Genomic DNA, 17360 nt, shown 5'->3' with positions numbered 1-17360 from the left:
TCGGTCAAATTATTGCTCATTTAGGCTTCAGGAGGTCATCCTGAACAAAATACATGTTCAAGTGTGTGCATAAGTCCTTTGGTTTAGGCGTGACACTCAATTTGAGTTTTTATTGCTTTAAATGCATTTTCAGCCCGAGCTGAGCACGTTTTGTGAGTTTGAATGTATCTTCATAGGAATGAGTTGTGTGGTCAAATTAATGCTCATTTAGGCGTCAGTCGGTCATCCTGAACAAAATACATGTTGAAGTGTGTGCATAAGTCCTTTGGTTTAGGCGTGACACTCAATTTGAGTTTTTATTGCTTTAAATGCATTTTCAGCCCGAGCTGAGCACGTTTTGTGTGTTTGAATGTATCTTCATAGGAATGAGTTGTGTGGTCAAATTAATGCTCATATGGGCTTCAGGAGGTCATCCTGAACAAAATACATGTTGAAGTGTGTGCATAAGTCCTTTGGTTTAGGTGTGACACTCAATTTGAGTTTTTATTGCTTTAAATGCATTTTCAGCCCGAGTTGAGCACGTTTTGTGAGTTTGAATGTATCTTCATAGGAATGAGTTGTGTGGTCAAATTAATGCTCATTTAGGCTTCAGGTGGTCATCCTGAACAAAATACATGTTGAAGTGTGTGCATAAGTCCTTTGGTTTAGGCTTGACACTCAATTTCAGTTTTTATTGCTTTAAATGCATTTTCAGCCCGAGCTGAGCACGTTTTGTGAGTTTGAATGTATCTTCATAGGAATGAGTTGTGTGGTCAAATTAATGCTCATATGGGCTTCAGGAGGTCATCCTGAACAAAATACATGTTGAAGTGTGTGCATAAGTCCTTTGGTTTAGGTGTGACACTCAATTTGAGTTTTTATTGCTTTAAATGCATTTTCAGGCTGAGCTGAGCACGTTTTGTGAGTTAGAATGTATCTTCATAGGAATGAGTTGTGTGGTCAAATGAATGCTCATTTAGGCTTCAGGTGGTCATCCTGAAAAAAATACATGTTGAAGTGTGTGCATAAGTCCTTTGGTTTAGGCGTGACATTCAATTTGAGTTTTTATTGCTTTAAATGCATTTTCAGCCCGAGCTGATCACGTTTTGTGAGTTTGAATGTATCTTCATAGGAATGAGTTGTGTGGTCAAATTAATGCTCATATGGGCTTCAGGAGGTCATCCTGAACAAAATACATGTTGAAGTGTGTGCATAAGTCCTTTGGTTTAGGTGTGACACTCAATTTGAGTTTTTATTGCTTTAAATGCATTTTCAGCCCGAGCTGAGCACGTTTTGTGAGTTTGAATGTATCTTCATAGGAATGAGTTGTGTGGTCAAAGTAATGCTCATTTAGGCTTCAGGTGGTCATCCTGAACAAAACACACGTTGAAGTGTGTGCATAAGTCCTTTGGTTTAGGCGTGACACTCAATTTGAGTTTTTATTGCTTTAAATGCATTTTCAGCCCGAGCTGAGCACGTTTTCTGACTTTGAATGTATCTTCATAGGAATGAGTTGTGTAGTCAAATTATTGCTCATTTAGGCTTCAGGAGGACATCCTGAAATAAATACATGTTGAAGTATGTGCATAAGTCCTTTGGTTTAGGCGTGACACTCAATTTGAGTTTTTATTGCTTTAAATGCATTTTGAGCCCAAGCTGAGCACATTTTGTGAGTTTGAATGTATCTTCATAGGAATGAATTGTGTGGTCAAATTATTGCTCATTTAGGCTTCAGGAGGTCATCCTGAACAAAATACATGTTGAAGTGTGTGTATAAGTCCTTTGGTTTAGGCGTGACACTCAATTTGAGTTTTTATTGCTTTAAATGCATTTTCAGCCCGAGCTGAGCACGTTTTGTGAGTTTGAATGTATCTTCATAGGAATGAGTTGTGTGGTCAAATTAATGCTTATTTAGGCGTCAGGTGGTCATCCTGAACAAAATACATGTTGAAGTGTCTGCATAAGTCCTTTGGTTTAGGCGTGACACTCAATTTGAGTTTTTATTGCTTTAAATGCATTTTCAGCCCGAGCTGAGCACGTTTTGTGAGTTTGAATGTATCTTCATAGGAATGAGTTGTGTAGTCAAATTAATGCTCATTTAGGCTTCAGGTGGTCATCCTGAACTAAATACATGTTGAAGTGTGTGCATAAGTCCTTTGGTTTAGGCGTGACACTCAATTTGAGTTTTTATTGCTTTAAATGCATTTTCAGCCCGAGCTGAGCGCGCTTTCTGACTTTGAATGTATCTTCATAGAAATGAGTTGTGTGGTCAAATTATTGCTCATTTCGGCTTCAGGAGGTCATCCTGAACAAAATACATGTTGAAGTGTGTGCATAAGTCCTTTGGTTTAGGCGTGACACTCAATTTGAGTTTTAATTGCTTTAAATGCATTTTCAGCCCGAGCTGAGCACGTTTTGTGAGTTTGAATGTATCTTCATAGGAATGAGTTGTGTGGTCAAATTAATGCTCATTTAGGCGTCAGTTGGTCATCCTGAACAAAATACATGTTGAAGTGTGTGCATAAGTCCTTTGGTTTAGGCGTGACATTCAATTTGAGTTTTTATTGCTTTAAATGCATTTTCAGCCCGAGCTGATCACGTTTTGTGAGTTTGAATGTATCTTCATAGGAATGAGTTGTGTGGTCAAATTAATGCTCATATGGGCTTCAGGAGGTCATCCTGAACAAAATACATGTTGAAGTGTGTGCATAAGTCCTTTGGTTTAGGTGTGACACTCAATTTGAGTTTTTATTGCTTTAAATGCATTTTCAGCCCGAGCTGAGCACGTTTTGTGACTTTGAATGTATCTTCATAGGAATGAGTTGTGTGGTCAAATTATTGCTCATTTAGGCTTCAGGAGGTCATCCTGAACAAAATACATGTTGAAGTGTGTGTATAAGTCCTTTGGTTTAGGTGTGACACTCAATTTGAGTTTTTATTGCTTTAAATGCATTTTCAGCCCGAGCTGAGCACGTTTTGTGAGTTTGAATGTATCTTCATAGGAATGAGTTGTGTGGTCAAATTAATGCTTATTTAGGCGTCAGGTGGTCATCCTGAACAAAATACATGTTGAAGTGTGTGCATAAGTCCTTTGGTTTAGGCGTGACACTCAATTTGAGTTTTTATTGCTTTAAATGCATTTTCAGGCTGAGCTGAGCACGTTTTGTGAGTTAGAATGTATCTTCATAGGAATGAGTTGTGTGGTCAAATGAATGCTCATTTAGGCTTCAGGTGGTCATCCTGAAAAAAATACATGTTGAAGTGTGTGCATAAGTCCTTTGGTTTAGGCGTGACATTCAATTTGAGTTTTTATTGCTTTAAATGCATTTTCAGCCCGAGCTGATCACGTTTTGTGAGTTTGAATGTATCTTCATAGGAATGAGTTGTGTGGTCAAATTAATGCTCATATGGGCTTCAGGAGGTCATCCTGAACAAAATACATGTTGAAGTGTGTGCATAAGTCCTTTGGTTTAGGTGTGACACTCAATTTGAGTTTTTATTGCTTTAAATGCATTTTCAGCCCGAGCTGAGCACGTTTTGTGAGTTTGAATGTATCTTCATAGGAATGAGTTGTGTGGTCAAAGTAATGCTCATTTAGGCTTCAGGTGGTCATCCTGAACAAAACACACGTTGAAGTGTGTGCATAAGTCCTTTGGTTTAGGCGTGACACTCAATTTGAGTTTTTATTGCTTTAAATGCATTTTCAGCCCGAGCTGAGCACGTTTTCTGACTTTGAATGTATCTTCATAGGAATGAGTTGTGTAGTCAAATTATTGCTCATTTAGGCTTCAGGAGGACATCCTGAAATAAATACATGTTGAAGTATGTGCATAAGTCCTTTGGTTTAGGCGTGACACTCAATTTGAGTTTTTATTGCTTTAAATGCATTTTGAGCCCAAGCTGAGCACATTTTGTGAGTTTGAATGTATCTTCATAGGAATGAATTGTGTGGTCAAATTATTGCTCATTTAGGCTTCAGGAGGTCATCCTGAACAAAATACATGTTGAAGTGTGTGTATAAGTCCTTTGGTTTAGGCGTGACACTCAATTTGAGTTTTTATTGCTTTAAATGCATTTTCAGCCCGAGCTGAGCACGTTTTGTGAGTTTGAATGTATCTTCATAGGAATGAGTTGTGTGGTCAAATTAATGCTCATATAGGCTTCAGGAGGTCATCCTGAACAAAATACATGTTGAAGTGTGCGCATAAGTCCTTTGGTTTAGGCGTGACACTCAATTTGAGTTTTTATTGCTTTAAATGCATTTTCAGCCCGAGCTGAGCACGTTTTGTGAGTTTGAATGTATCTTCATAGGAATGAGTTGTGTAGTCAAATTAATGCTCATTTAGGCTTCAGGTGGTCATCCTGAACTAAATACATGTTGAAGTGTGTGCATAAGTCCTTTGGTTTAGGCGTGACACTCAATTTGAGTTTTTATTGCTTTAAATGCATTTTCAGCCCGAGCTGAGCACGTTTTGTGAGTTTGAATGTATCTTCATAGGAATGAGTTGTGTAGTCAAATTAATGCTCATTTAGGCTTCAGGTGGTCATCCTGAACTAAATACATGTTGAAGTGTGTGCATAAGTCCTTTGGTTTAGGCGTGACACTCAATTTGAGTTTTTATTGCTTTAAATGCATTTTCAGCCCGAGCTGAGCGCGCTTTCTGACTTTGAATGTATCTTCATAGGAATGAGTTGTGTGGTCAAATTATTGCTCATTTAGGCTTCAGGAGGTCATCCTGAACAAAATACATGTTCAAGTGTGTGCATAAGTCATTTGGTTTAGGCGTGACACTCAATTTGAGTTTTTATTGCTTTAAATGCATTTTCAGCCCGAGCTGAGCACGTTTTGTGAGTTTGAATGTATCTTCATAGGAATGAGTTGTGTGGTCAAATTAATGCTCATTTAGGCGTCAGTCGGTCATCCTGAACAAAATACATGTTGAAGTGTGTGCATAAGTCCTTTGGTTTAGGCGTGACACTCAATTTGAGTTTTTATTGCTTTAAATGCATTTTCAGCCCAAGCTGAGCACGTTTTGTGTGTTTGAATGTATCTTCATAGGAATGAGTTGTGTGGTCAAATTAATGCTCATATGGGCTTCAGGAGGTCATCCTGAACAAAATACATGTTGAAGTGTGTGCATAAGTCCTTTGGTTTAGGCGTGACACTCAATTTGAGTTTTTATTGCTTTAAATGCATTTTCAGCCCGAGTTGAGCACGTTTTGTGAGTTTGAATGTATCTTCATAGGAATGAGTTGTGTGGTCAAATTAATGCTCATTTAGGCTTCAGGTGGTCATCCTGAACAAAATACATGTTGAAGTGTGTGCATAAGTCCTTTGGTTTAGGCTTGACACTCAATTTCAGTTTTTATTGCTTTAAATGCATTTTCAGCCCGAGCTGAGCACGTTTTGTGAGTTTGAATGTATCTTCATAGGAATGAGTTGTGTGGTCAAATTAATGCTCATATGGGCTTCAGGAGGTCATCCTGAACAAAATACATGTTGAAGTGTGTGCATAAGTCCTTTGGTTTAGGTGTGACACTCAATTTGAGTTTTTATTGCTTTAAATGCATTTTCAGGCTGAGCTGAGCACGTTTTGTGAGTTAGAATGTATCTTCATAGGAATGAGTTGTGTGGTCAAATGAATGCTCATTTAGGCTTCAGGTGGTCATCCTGAAAAAAATACATGTTGAAGTGTGTGCATAAGTCCTTTGGTTTAGGCGTGACATTCAATTTGAGTTTTTATTGCTTTAAATGCATTTTCAGCCCGAGCTGATCACGTTTTGTGAGTTTGAATGTATCTTCATAGGAATGAGTTGTGTGGTCAAATTAATGCTCATATGGGCTTCAGGAGGTCATCCTGAACAAAATACATGTTGAAGTGTGTGCATAAGTCCTTTGGTTTAGGTGTGACACTCAATTTGAGTTTTTATTGCTTTAAATGCATTTTCAGCCCGAGCTGAGCACGTTTTGTGAGTTTGAATGTATCTTCATAGGAATGAGTTGTGTGGTCAAAGTAATGCTCATTTAGGCTTCAGGTGGTCATCCTGAACAAAACACACGTTGAAGTGTGTGCATAAGTCCTTTGGTTTAGGCGTGACACTCAATTTGAGTTTTTATTGCTTTAAATGCATTTTCAGCCCGAGCTGAGCACGTTTTGTGAGTTTGAATGTATCATCATAGGAATGAGTTGTGTAGTCAAATTAATGCTCATATGGGCTTCAGGAGGTCATCCTGAACAAAATACATGTTGAAGTGTGTGCATGAGTCCTTTGGTTTAGGCGTGACACTCAATTTGAGTTTTTATTGCTTTAAATGCATTTTCAGCCCGAGCTGAGCACGTTTTGTGAGTTTGAATGTATCTTCATAGGAATGAGTTGTGTGGTCAAATTAATGCTCATTTAGGCTTCAGGTGGTCATCCTGAACTAAATACATGTTGAAGTGTGTGCATAAGTCCTTTGGTTTAGGCGTGACACTCAATTTGAGTTTTCATTGCTTTAAATGCATTTTCACCCCGAGCTGAGCGCGCTTTCTGACTTTGAATGTATCTTCATAGGAATGAGTTGTGTGGTCAAATTAATGGTCATTTAGGCTTCAGGTGGTCATCCTGAACAAAATACATGTTGAAGTGTGTGCATAAGTCCTTTGGTTTAGGCGTGACACTCAATTTGAGTTTTTATTGCTTTAAATGCATTTTCAGCCCGAGCTGAGCACGTTTTGTGTGTTTGAATGTATCTTCATAGGAATGAGTTGTGTAGTCAAATTATTGCTCATTTAGGCTTCAGGAGGACATCCTGAAATAAATACATGTTGAAGTATGTGCATAAGTCCTTTGGTTTAGGCGTGACACTCAATTTGAGTTTTTATTGCTTTAAATGCATTTTGAGCCCAAGCTGAGCACATTTTGTGAGTTTGAATGTATCTTCGTAGGAATGAATTGTGTGGTCAAATTATTGCTCATTTAGGCTTCAGGTGGTCATCCTGAACAAAATACATGTTGAAGTGTGTGCATAAGTCCTTTGGTTTAGGCGTGACACTCAATTTGAGTTTTTATTGCTTTAAATGCATTTTCAGCCCGAGCTGAGCACGTTTTGTGAGTTTGAATGTATCTTCATAGGAATGAGTTGTGTAGTCAAATTAATGCTCATTTAGGCTTCAGGTGGTCATCCTGAACTAAATACATGTTGAAGTGTGTGCATAAGTCCTTTGGTTTAGGCGTGACACTCAATTTGAGTTTTTATTGCTTTAAATGCATTTTCAGCCCGAGCTGAGCGCGCTTTCTGACTTTGAATGTATCTTCATAGGAATGAGTTGTGTGGTCAAATTATTGCTCATTTCGGCTTCAGGAGGTCATCCTGAACAAAATACATGTTGAAGTGTGTGCATAAGTCCTTTGGTTTAGGCGTGACACTCAATTTGAGTTTTTATTGCTTTAAATGCATTTTCAGCCCGAGCTGAGCTCGTTTTGTGAATTTGAATGTATCTTCATAGGAATGAGTTGTGTGGTCAAATTAATGCTCCTATAGGCTTCAGGAGGTCATCCTGAACAAAATACATGTTGAAGTGTGTGCATAAGTCCTTTGGTTTAGGTGTGACACTCAATTTGAGTTTTTATTGCTTTAAATGCATTTTCAGCCCGAGCTGAGCACGCTTTCTGACTTTGAATGTATCTTCATAGGAATGAGTTGTGTAGTCAAATTAATGCTCATTTAGGCTTCAGGAGGCCATCCTGAACAAAATACATGTTGAAGTGTGTGCATAAGTCCTTTGGTTTAGGCGTGACATTCAATTTGAGTTTTTATTGCTTTAAATGCATTTTCAGCCCGAGCTGATCACGTTTTGTGAGTTTGAATGTATCTTCATAGGAATGAGTTGTGTGGTCAAATTAATGCTCATATGGGCTTCAGGAGGTCATCCTGAACAAAATGCATGTTGAAGTGTGTGCATAAGTCCTTTGGTTTAGGTGTGACACTCAATTTGAGTTTTTATTGCTTTAAATGCATTTTCAGCCCGAGCTGAGCACGTTTTGTGACTTTGAATGTATCTTCATAGGAATGAGTTGTGTGGTCAAATTATTGCTCATTTAGGCTTCAGGAGGTCATCCTGAACAAAATACATGTTGAAGTGTGTGTATAAGTCCTTTGGTTTAGGCGTGACACTCAATTTGAGTTTTTATTGCTTTAAATGCATTTTCAGCCCGAGCTGAGCACGTTTTGTGAGTTTGAATGTATCTTCATAGGAATGAGTTGTGTGGTCAAATTAATGCTTATTTAGGCGTCAGGTGGTCATCCTGAACAAAATACATGTTGAAGTGTGTGCATAAGTCCTTTGGTTTAGGCGTGACACTCAATTTGAGTTTTTATTGCTTTAAATGCATTTTCAGCCCGAGCTGAGCACGTTTTGTGAGTTTGAATGTATCTTCATAGGAATGAGTTGTGTAGTCAAATTAATGCTCATTTAGGCTTCAGGTGGTCATCCTGAACTAAATACATGTTGAAGTGTGTGCATAAGTCCTTTGGTTTAGGCGTGACACTCAATTTGAGTTTTTATTGCTTTAAATGCATTTTCAGCCCGAGCTGAGCGCGCTTTCTGACTTTGAATGTATCTTCATAGGAATGAGTTGTGTGGTCAAATTATTGCTCATTTAGGCTTCAGGAGGTCATCCTGAACAAAATACATGTTCAAGTGTGTGCATAAGTCCTTTGGTTTAGGCGTGACACTCAATTTGAGTTTTTATTGCTTTAAATGCATTTTCAGCCCGAGCTGAGCACGTTTTGTGAGTTTGAATGTATCTTCATAGGAATGAGTTGTGTGATCAAATTAATGCTCATTTAGGCGTCAGTCGGTCATCCTGAACAAAATACATGTTGAAGTGTGTGCATAAGTCCTTTGGTTTAGGCGTGACACTCAATTTGAGTTTTTATTTCTTTAAATGCATTTTCAGCCCGAGCTGAGCACGTTTTGTGTGGTTGAATGTATCTTCATAGGAATGAGTTGTGTGGTCAAATTAATGCTCATATGGGCTTCAGGAGGTCATCCTGAACAAAATACATGTTGAAGTGTGTGCATAAGTCCTTTGGTTTAGGCGTGACACTCAATTTGAGTTTTTATTGCTTTAAATGCATTTTCAGCCCGAGTTGAGCACGTTTTGTGAGTTTGAATGTATCTTCATAGGAATGAGTTGTGTGGTCAAATTAATGCTCATTTAGGCTTCAGGTGGTCATCCTGAACAAAATACATGTTGAAGTGTGTGCATAAGTCCTTTGGTTTAGGCTTGACACTCAATTTCAGTTTTTATTGCTTTAAATGCATTTTCAGCCCGAGCTGAGCACGTTTTGTGAGTTTGAATGTATCTTCATAGGAATGAGTTGTGTGGTCAAATTAATGCTCATATGGGCTTCAGGAGGTCATCCTGAACAAAATACATGTTGAAGTGTGTGCATAAGTCCTTTGGTTTAGGTGTGACACTCAATTTGAGTTTTTATTGCTTTAAATGCATTTTCAGGCTGAGCTGAGCACGTTTTGTGAGTTAGAATGTATCTTCATAGGAATGAGTTGTGTGGTCAAATGAATGCTCATTTAGGCTTCAGGTGGTCATCCTGAAAAAAATACATGTTGAAGTGTGTGCATAAGTCCTTTGGTTTAGGCGTGACATTCAATTTGAGTTTTTATTGCTTTAAATGCATTTTCAGCCCGAGCTGATCACGTTTTGTGAGTTTGAATGTATCTTCATAGGAATGAGTTGTGTGGTCAAATTAATGCTCATATGGGCTTCAGGAGGTCATCCTGAACAAAATACATGTTGAAGTGTGTGCATAAGTCCTTTGGTTTAGGTGTGACACTCAATTTGAGTTTTTATTGCTTTAAATGCATTTTCAGCCCGAGCTGAGCACGTTTTGTGAGTTTGAATGTATCTTCATAGGAATGAGTTGTGTGGTCAAAGTAATGCTCATTTAGGCTTCAGGTGGTCATCCTGAACAAAACACACGTTGAAGTGTGTGCATAAGTCCTTTGGTTTAGGCGTGACACTCAATTTGAGTTTTTATTGCTTTAAATGCATTTTCAGCCCGAGCTGAGCACGTTTTGTGAGTTTGAATGTATCTTCATAGGAATGAGTTGTGTAGTCAAATTAATGCTCATATGGGCTTCAGGAGGTCATCCTGAACAAAATACATGTTGAAGTGTGTGCATAAGTCCTTTGGTTTAGGCGTGACACTCAATTTGAGTTTTTATTGCTTTAAATGCATTTTCAGCCCGAGCTGAGCACGTTTTGTGAGTTTGAATGTATCTTCATAGGAATGAGTTGTGTGGTCAAATTAATGCTCATTTAGGCTTCAGGTGGTCATCCTGAACTAAATACATGTTGAAGTGTGTGCATAAGTCCTTTGGTTTAGGCGTGACACTCAATTTGAGTTTTCATTGCTTTAAATGCATTTTCACCCCGAGCTGAGCGCGCTTTCTGACTTTGAATGTATCTTCATAGGAATGAGTTGTGTGGTCAAATTAATGGTCATTTAGGCTTCAGGTGGTCATCCTGAACAAAATACATGTTGAAGTGTGTGCATAAGTCCTTTGGTTTAGGCGTGACACTCAATTTGAATTTTTATTGCTTTAAATGCATTTTCAGCCCGAGCTGAGCACGTTTTCTGACTTTGAATGTATCTTCATAGGAATGAGTTGTGTAGTCAAATTATTGCTCATTTAGGCTTCAGGAGGACATCCTGAAATAAATACATGTTGAAGTATGTGCATAAGTCCTTTGGTTTAGGCGTGACACTCAATTTGAGTTTTTATTGCTTTAAATGCATTTTGAGCCCAAGCTGAGCACATTTTGTGAGTTTGAATGTATCTTCATAGGAATGAATTGTGTGGTCAAATTATTGCTCATTTAGGCTTCAGGAGGTCATCCTGAACAAAATACATGTTGAAGTGTGTGTATAAGTCCTTTGGTTTAGGCGTGACACTCAATTTGAGTTTTTATTGCTTTAAATGCATTTTCAGCCCGAGCTGAGCACGTTTTGTGAGTTTGAATGTATCTTCATAGGAATGAGTTGTGTGGTCAAATTAATGCTTATTTAGGCGTCAGGTGGTCATCCTGAACAAAATACATGTTGAAGTGTGTGCATAAGTCCTTTGGTTTAGGCGTGACACTCAATTTGAGTTTTTATTGCTTTAAATGCATTTTGAGCCCAAGCTGAGCACATTTTGTGAGTTTGAATGTATCTTCATAGGAATGAGTTGTGTAGTCAAATTAATGCTCATTTAGGCTTCAGGTGGTCATCCTGAACTAAATACATGTTGAAGTGTGTGCATAAGTCCTTTGGTTTAGGCGTGACACTCAATTTGAGTTTTCATTGCTTTAAATGCATTTTCACCCCGAGCTGAGCGCGCTTTCTGACTTTGAATGTATCTTCATAGGAATGAGTTGTGTGGTCAAATTAATGGTCATTTAAGCTTCAGGTGGTCATCCTGAACAAAATACATGTTGAAGTGTGTGCATAAGTCCTTTGGTTTAGGCGTGACACTCAATTTGAGTTTTTATTGCTTTAAATGCATTTTCAGCCCGAGCTGAGCACGTTTTCTGACTTTGAATGTATCTTCATAGGAATGAGTTGTGTAGTCAAATTATTGCTCATTTAGGCTTCAGGAGGACATCCTGAAATAAATACATGTTGAAGTATGTGCATAAGTCCTTTGGTTTAGGCGTGACACTCAATTTGAGTTTTTATTGCTTTAAATGCATTTTGAGCCCAAGCTGAGCACATTTTGTGAGTTTGAATGTATCTTCATAGGAATGAATTGTGTGGTCAAATTATTGCTCATTTAGGCTTCAGGAGGTCATCCTGAACAAAATACATGTTGAAGTGTGTGTATAAGTCCTTTGGTTTAGGCGTGACACTCAATTTGAGTTTTTATTGCTTTAAATGCATTTTCAGCCCGAGCTGAGCACGTTTTGTGAGTTTGAATGTATCTTCATAGGAATGAGTTGTGTAGTCAAATTATTGCTCATTTAGGCTTCAGGAGGACATCCTGAAATAAATACATGTTGAAGTATGTGCATAAGTCCTTTGGTTTAGGCGTGACACTCAATTTGAGTTTTTATTGCTTTAAATGCATTTTGAGCCCAAGCTGAGCACATTTTGTGAGTTTGAATGTATCTTCATAGGAATGAGTTGTGTAGTCAAATTAATGCTCATTTAGGCTTCAGGTGGTCATCCTGAACTAAATACATGTTGAAGTGTGTGCATAAGTCCTTTGGTTTAGGCGTGACACTCAATTTGAGTTTTTATTGCTTTAAATGCATTTTCAGCCCGAGCTGAGCGCGCTTTCTGACTTTGAATGTATCTTCATAGGAATGAGTTGTGTGGTCAAATTATTGCTCATTTCGGCTTCAGGAGGTCATCCTGAACAAAATACATGTTGAAGTGTGTGCATAAGTCCTTTGGTTTAGGCGTTACACTCAATTTGAGTTTTTATTGCTTTAAATGCATTTTCAGCCCGAGCTGAGCACGTTTTGTGAGTTTGAATGTATCTTCATAGGAATGAGTTGTGTGGTCAAATTAATGCTCATTTAGGCGTCAGTTGGTCATCCTGAACAAAATACATGTTGAAGTGTGTGCATAAGTCCTTTGGTTTAGGCGTGACATTCAATTTGAGTTTTTATTGCTTTAAATGCATTTTCAGCCCGAGCTGATCACGTTTTGTGAGTTTGAATGTATCTTCATAGGAATGAGTTGTGTGGTCAAATTAATGCTCATATGGGCTTCAGGAGGTCATCCTGAACAAAATACATGTTGAAGTGTGTGCATAAGTCCTTTGGTTTAGGTGTGACACTCAATTTGAGTTTTTATTGCTTTAAATGCATTTTCAGCCCGAGCTGAGCACGTTTTGTGAGTTTGAATGTATCTTCATAGGAATGAGTTGTGTGGTCAAAGTAATGCTCATTTAGGCTTCAGGTGGTCATCCTGAACAAAACACACGTTGAAGTGTGTGCATAAGTCCTTTGGTTTAGGCGTGACACTCAATTTGAGTTTTTATTGCTTTAAATGCATTTTCAGCCCGAGCTGAGCACGTTTTGTGAGTTTGAATGTATCTTCATAGGAATGAGTTGTGTAGTCAAATTAATGCTCATATGGGCTTCAGGAGGTCATCCTGAACAAAATACATGTTGAAGTGTGTGCATAAGTCCTTTGGTTTAGGCGTGACACTCAATTTGAGTTTTTATTGCTTTAAATGCATTTTCAGCCCGAGCTGAGCACGTTTTGTGAGTTTGAATGTATCTTTATAGGAATGAGTTGTGTGGTCAAATTAATGCTCATTTAGGCTTCAGGTGGTCATCCTGAACTAAATACATGTTGAAGTGTGTGCATAAGTCCTTTGGTTTAGGCGTGACACTCAATTTGAGTTTTTATTGCTTTAAATGCATTTTCAGCCCGAGCTGAGCGCGCTTTCTGACTTTGAATGTATCTTCATAGGAATGAGTTGTGTGGTCAAATTAATGCTCATTTAGGCTTCAGGTGGTCATCCTGAACTAAATACATGTTGAAGTGTGTGCATAAGTCCTTTGGTTTAGGCGTGACACTCAATTTGAGTTTTTATTGCTTTAAATGCATTTTCAGCCCGAGCTGAGCGCGCTTTCTGACTTTGAATGTATCTTCATAGGAATGAGTTGTGTGGTCAAATTATTGCTCATTTCGGCTTCAGGAGGTCATCCTGAACAAAATACATGTTGAAGTGTGTGCATAAGTCCTTTGGTTTAGGCGTTACACTCAATTTGAGTTTTTATTGCTTTAAATGCATTTTCAGCCCGAGCTGAGCACGTTTTGTGAGTTTGAATGTATCTTCATAGGAATGAGTTGTGTGGTCAAATTAATGCTCATTTAGGCGTCAGTTGGTCATCCTGAACAAAATACATGTTGAAGTGTGTGCATAAGTCCTTTGGTTTAGGCGTGACATTCAATTTGAGTTTTTATTGCTTTAAATGCATTTTCAGCCCGAGCTGATCACGTTTTGTGAGTTTGAATGTATCTTCATAGGAATGAGTTGTGTGGTCAAATTAATGCTCATATGGGCTTCAGGAGGTCATCCTGAACAAAATACATGTTGAAGTGTGTGCATAAGTCCTTTGGTTTAGGTGTGACACTCAATTTGAGTTTTTATTGCTTTAAATGCATTTTCAGCCCGAGCTGAGCACGTTTTGTGAGTTTGAATGTATCTTCATAGGAATGAGTTGTGTGGTCAAAGTAATGCTCATTTAGGCTTCAGGTGGTCATCCTGAACAAAACACACGTTGAAGTGTGTGCATAAGTCCTTTGGTTTAGGCGTGACACTCAATTTGAGTTTTTATTGCTTTAAATGCATTTTCAGCCCGAGCTGAGCACGTTTTGTGAGTTTGAATGTATCTTCATAGGAATGAGTTGTGTAGTCAAATTAATGCTCATATGGGCTTCAGGAGGTCATCCTGAACAAAATACATGTTGAAGTGTGTGCATAAGTCCTTTGGTTTAGGCGTGACACTCAATTTGAGTTTTTATTGCTTTAAATGCATTTTCAGCCCGAGCTGAGCACGTTTTGTGAGTTTGAATGTATCTTTATAGGAATGAGTTGTGTGGTCAAATTAATGCTCATTTAGGCTTCAGGTGGTCATCCTGAACTAAATACATGTTGAAGTGTGTGCATAAGTCCTTTGGTTTAGGCGTGACACTCAATTTGAGTTTTCATTGCTTTAAATGCATTTTCACCCCGAGCTGAGCGCGCTTTCTGACTTTGAATGTATCTTCATAGGAATGAGTTGTGTGGTCAAATTAATGGTCATTTAGGCTTCAGGTGGTCATCCTGAACAAAATACATGTTGAAGTGTGTGCATAAGTCCTTTGGTTTAGGCGTGACACTCAATTTGAGCTTTTATTGCTTTAAATGCATTTTCAGCCCGAGCTGAGCACGTTTTCTGACTTTGAATGTATCTTCATAGGAATGAGTTGTGTAGTCAAATTATTGCTCATTTAGGCTTCAGGAGGACATCCTGAAATAAATACATGTTGAAGTATGTGCATAAGTCCTTTGGTTTAGGCGTGATACTCAATTTGAGTTTTTATTGCTTTAAATGCATTTTGAGCCCAAGCTGAGCACATTTTGTGAGTTTGAATGTATCTTCATAGGAATGAATTGTGTGGTCAAATTAATGCTCATTTAGGCTTCAGGTGGTCATCCTGAACAAAATACATGTTGAAGTGTGTGCATAAGTCCTTTGGTTTAGGCGTGACACTCAATTTGAGTTTTTATTGCTTTAAATGCATTTTCAGCCCGAGCTGAGCACGTTTTCTGACTTTGAATGTATCTACTTAGGAATGAGTTGTGTATTCAAATTACTGCCCATTTAGGTGTCAGGGGGACATCCTGAACAAAATACATGTTGAAGTGTGTGCATAAGTCCTTTGGTTTAGGCGTGACACTCAATTTGAGTTTTTATTGCTTTAAATGCATTTTCAGCCCGAGCTGAGCACGTTTTGTGAGTTTGAATGTATCTTTATAGCAATGAGTTGTGTGGTCAAATTAATGCTCATTTAGGCTTCAGGTGGTCATCCTGAACTAAATACATGTTGAAGTGTGTGCATAAGTCCTTTGGTTTAGGCGTGACACTCAATTTGAGTTTTTATTGCTTTAAATGCATTTTCAGCCCGAGCTGAGCGCGCTTTCTGATTTTGAATGTATCTTCATTGGAATGAGTTGTGTGGTCAAATTAATGCTCATATAGGCTTCAGGAGGTCATCCTGAACAAAATACATGTTGAAGTGTGTGCATAATCCTTTGGTTTAGGTGTGACACTCAATTTGAGTTTTTATTGCTTTAAATGCATTTTCAGCCCGAGCTGAGCACGTTTTGTGAGTTTGAATGTATCTTCATAGGAATGAGTTGTGTGGTCAAATTAATGCTCATTTAGGCTTCAGGTGGTCATCCTGAAAAAAATACATGTTGAAGTGTGTGCATAAGTCCTTTGGTTTAGGTGTGACACTGAATTTGAGTTTTTATTGCTTTAAATGCATTTTCAGCCCGAGCTGAGCGCGCTTTCTGACTTTGAATGTATCTTCATAGGAATGAGTTGTGTGGTCAAATTATCGCTCATTTAGGCTTCAAGGAGGTCATCCTGAACAAAATACATGTTGAAGTGTGTGCATAAGTCCTTTGGTTTAGGCGTGACACTCAATTTGAGTTTTTATTGCTTTAAATGCATTTTCAGCCCGAGCTGAGCACGTTTTGTGAGTTTGAATGTATCTTCATAGGAATGAGTTGTGTGGTCAAATTAATGCTCATTTAGGCTTCAGGTGGTCATCCTGAACTAAATACATGTTGAAGTGTGTGCATAAGTCCTTTGGTTTAGGCGTGACACTCAATTTAAGTTTTCATTGCTTTAAAAGCATTTTGAGCCCAAGCTGAGCACATTTTGTGAGTTTGAATGTATCTTCATAGGAATGAGTTGTGTGGTCAAATTAATGCTCATTTAGGCTTCAGGATGTCATCCTGAACAAAATACATGTTGAAGTGTGTGCATAAGTCCTTTGGTTTGGGCGCGACACTCAATTTGAGTTTTTATTGCTTTAAATGCATTTTCAGGCCGAGCTGAGCACGTTTTGTGACTTTGAATGTATCTTCATTGGAATGAGTTGTGTAGTCAAATTAATGCTCAATTATGCTTCAGGAGGCCATCCTGAACAAAAGACATGTTGAAGTGTGTGCATAAGTCCTTTGGTTTAGGTGTGACACTCAATTTGAGTTTTTATTGCTTTAAATGCATTTTCAGCCCGAGCTGAGCTCGTTTTCTGAGTTTGAATGTATCTTCATAGGAATGAGTTGTGTGGTCAAATTAATGCTTATTTAGGCTTCAGGAGGACATCCTGAACTAAATACATGTTCAAGTGTGTGCATTAGTCCTTTGGTTTGGGCGCGACACTCAATTTGAGTTTTTATTGCTTTAAATGCATTTTCAGGCCGAGCTGAGCACGTTTTGTGACTTTGAATGTATCTTCATTGGAATGAGTTGTGTAGTCAAATTAATGCTCATTTAGGCTTCAGGAGGACATCCTGAACTAAATACATGTTGAAGTGTGTGCATAAGTCCTTTGGTTTAGGCGTGACACTCAATTTGAGTTTTTATTGCTTTAAATGCATTTTCAGCCCGAGCTGAGCACGTTTTGTGAGTTTGAATGTATCTTCATAGGAATATAGGCTTCAGGAGGTCATCCTGAACAAAATACATGTTGAAGTGTGTGCATAAGTCCTTTGGTTTAGGTGTGACACTAAATTTGAGTTTTTATTGCTTTAAATGCATTTTCAGCCCGAGCTGAGCACGTTTTGTGAGTTTGAATGTATCTTCATAGGAATGAG

The sequence above is a fragment of the Hippocampus guttulatus genome, chromosome 7 (assembly GCF_054856545.1).
Source record: "Hippocampus guttulatus isolate MCC_2025c chromosome 7, RoL_Hgut_1.0, whole genome shotgun sequence".
NCBI classification, from domain to species: Eukaryota; Metazoa; Chordata; class Actinopteri; order Syngnathiformes; family Syngnathidae; genus Hippocampus; species Hippocampus guttulatus.
This window is presented reverse-complemented; position numbering follows the sequence as displayed.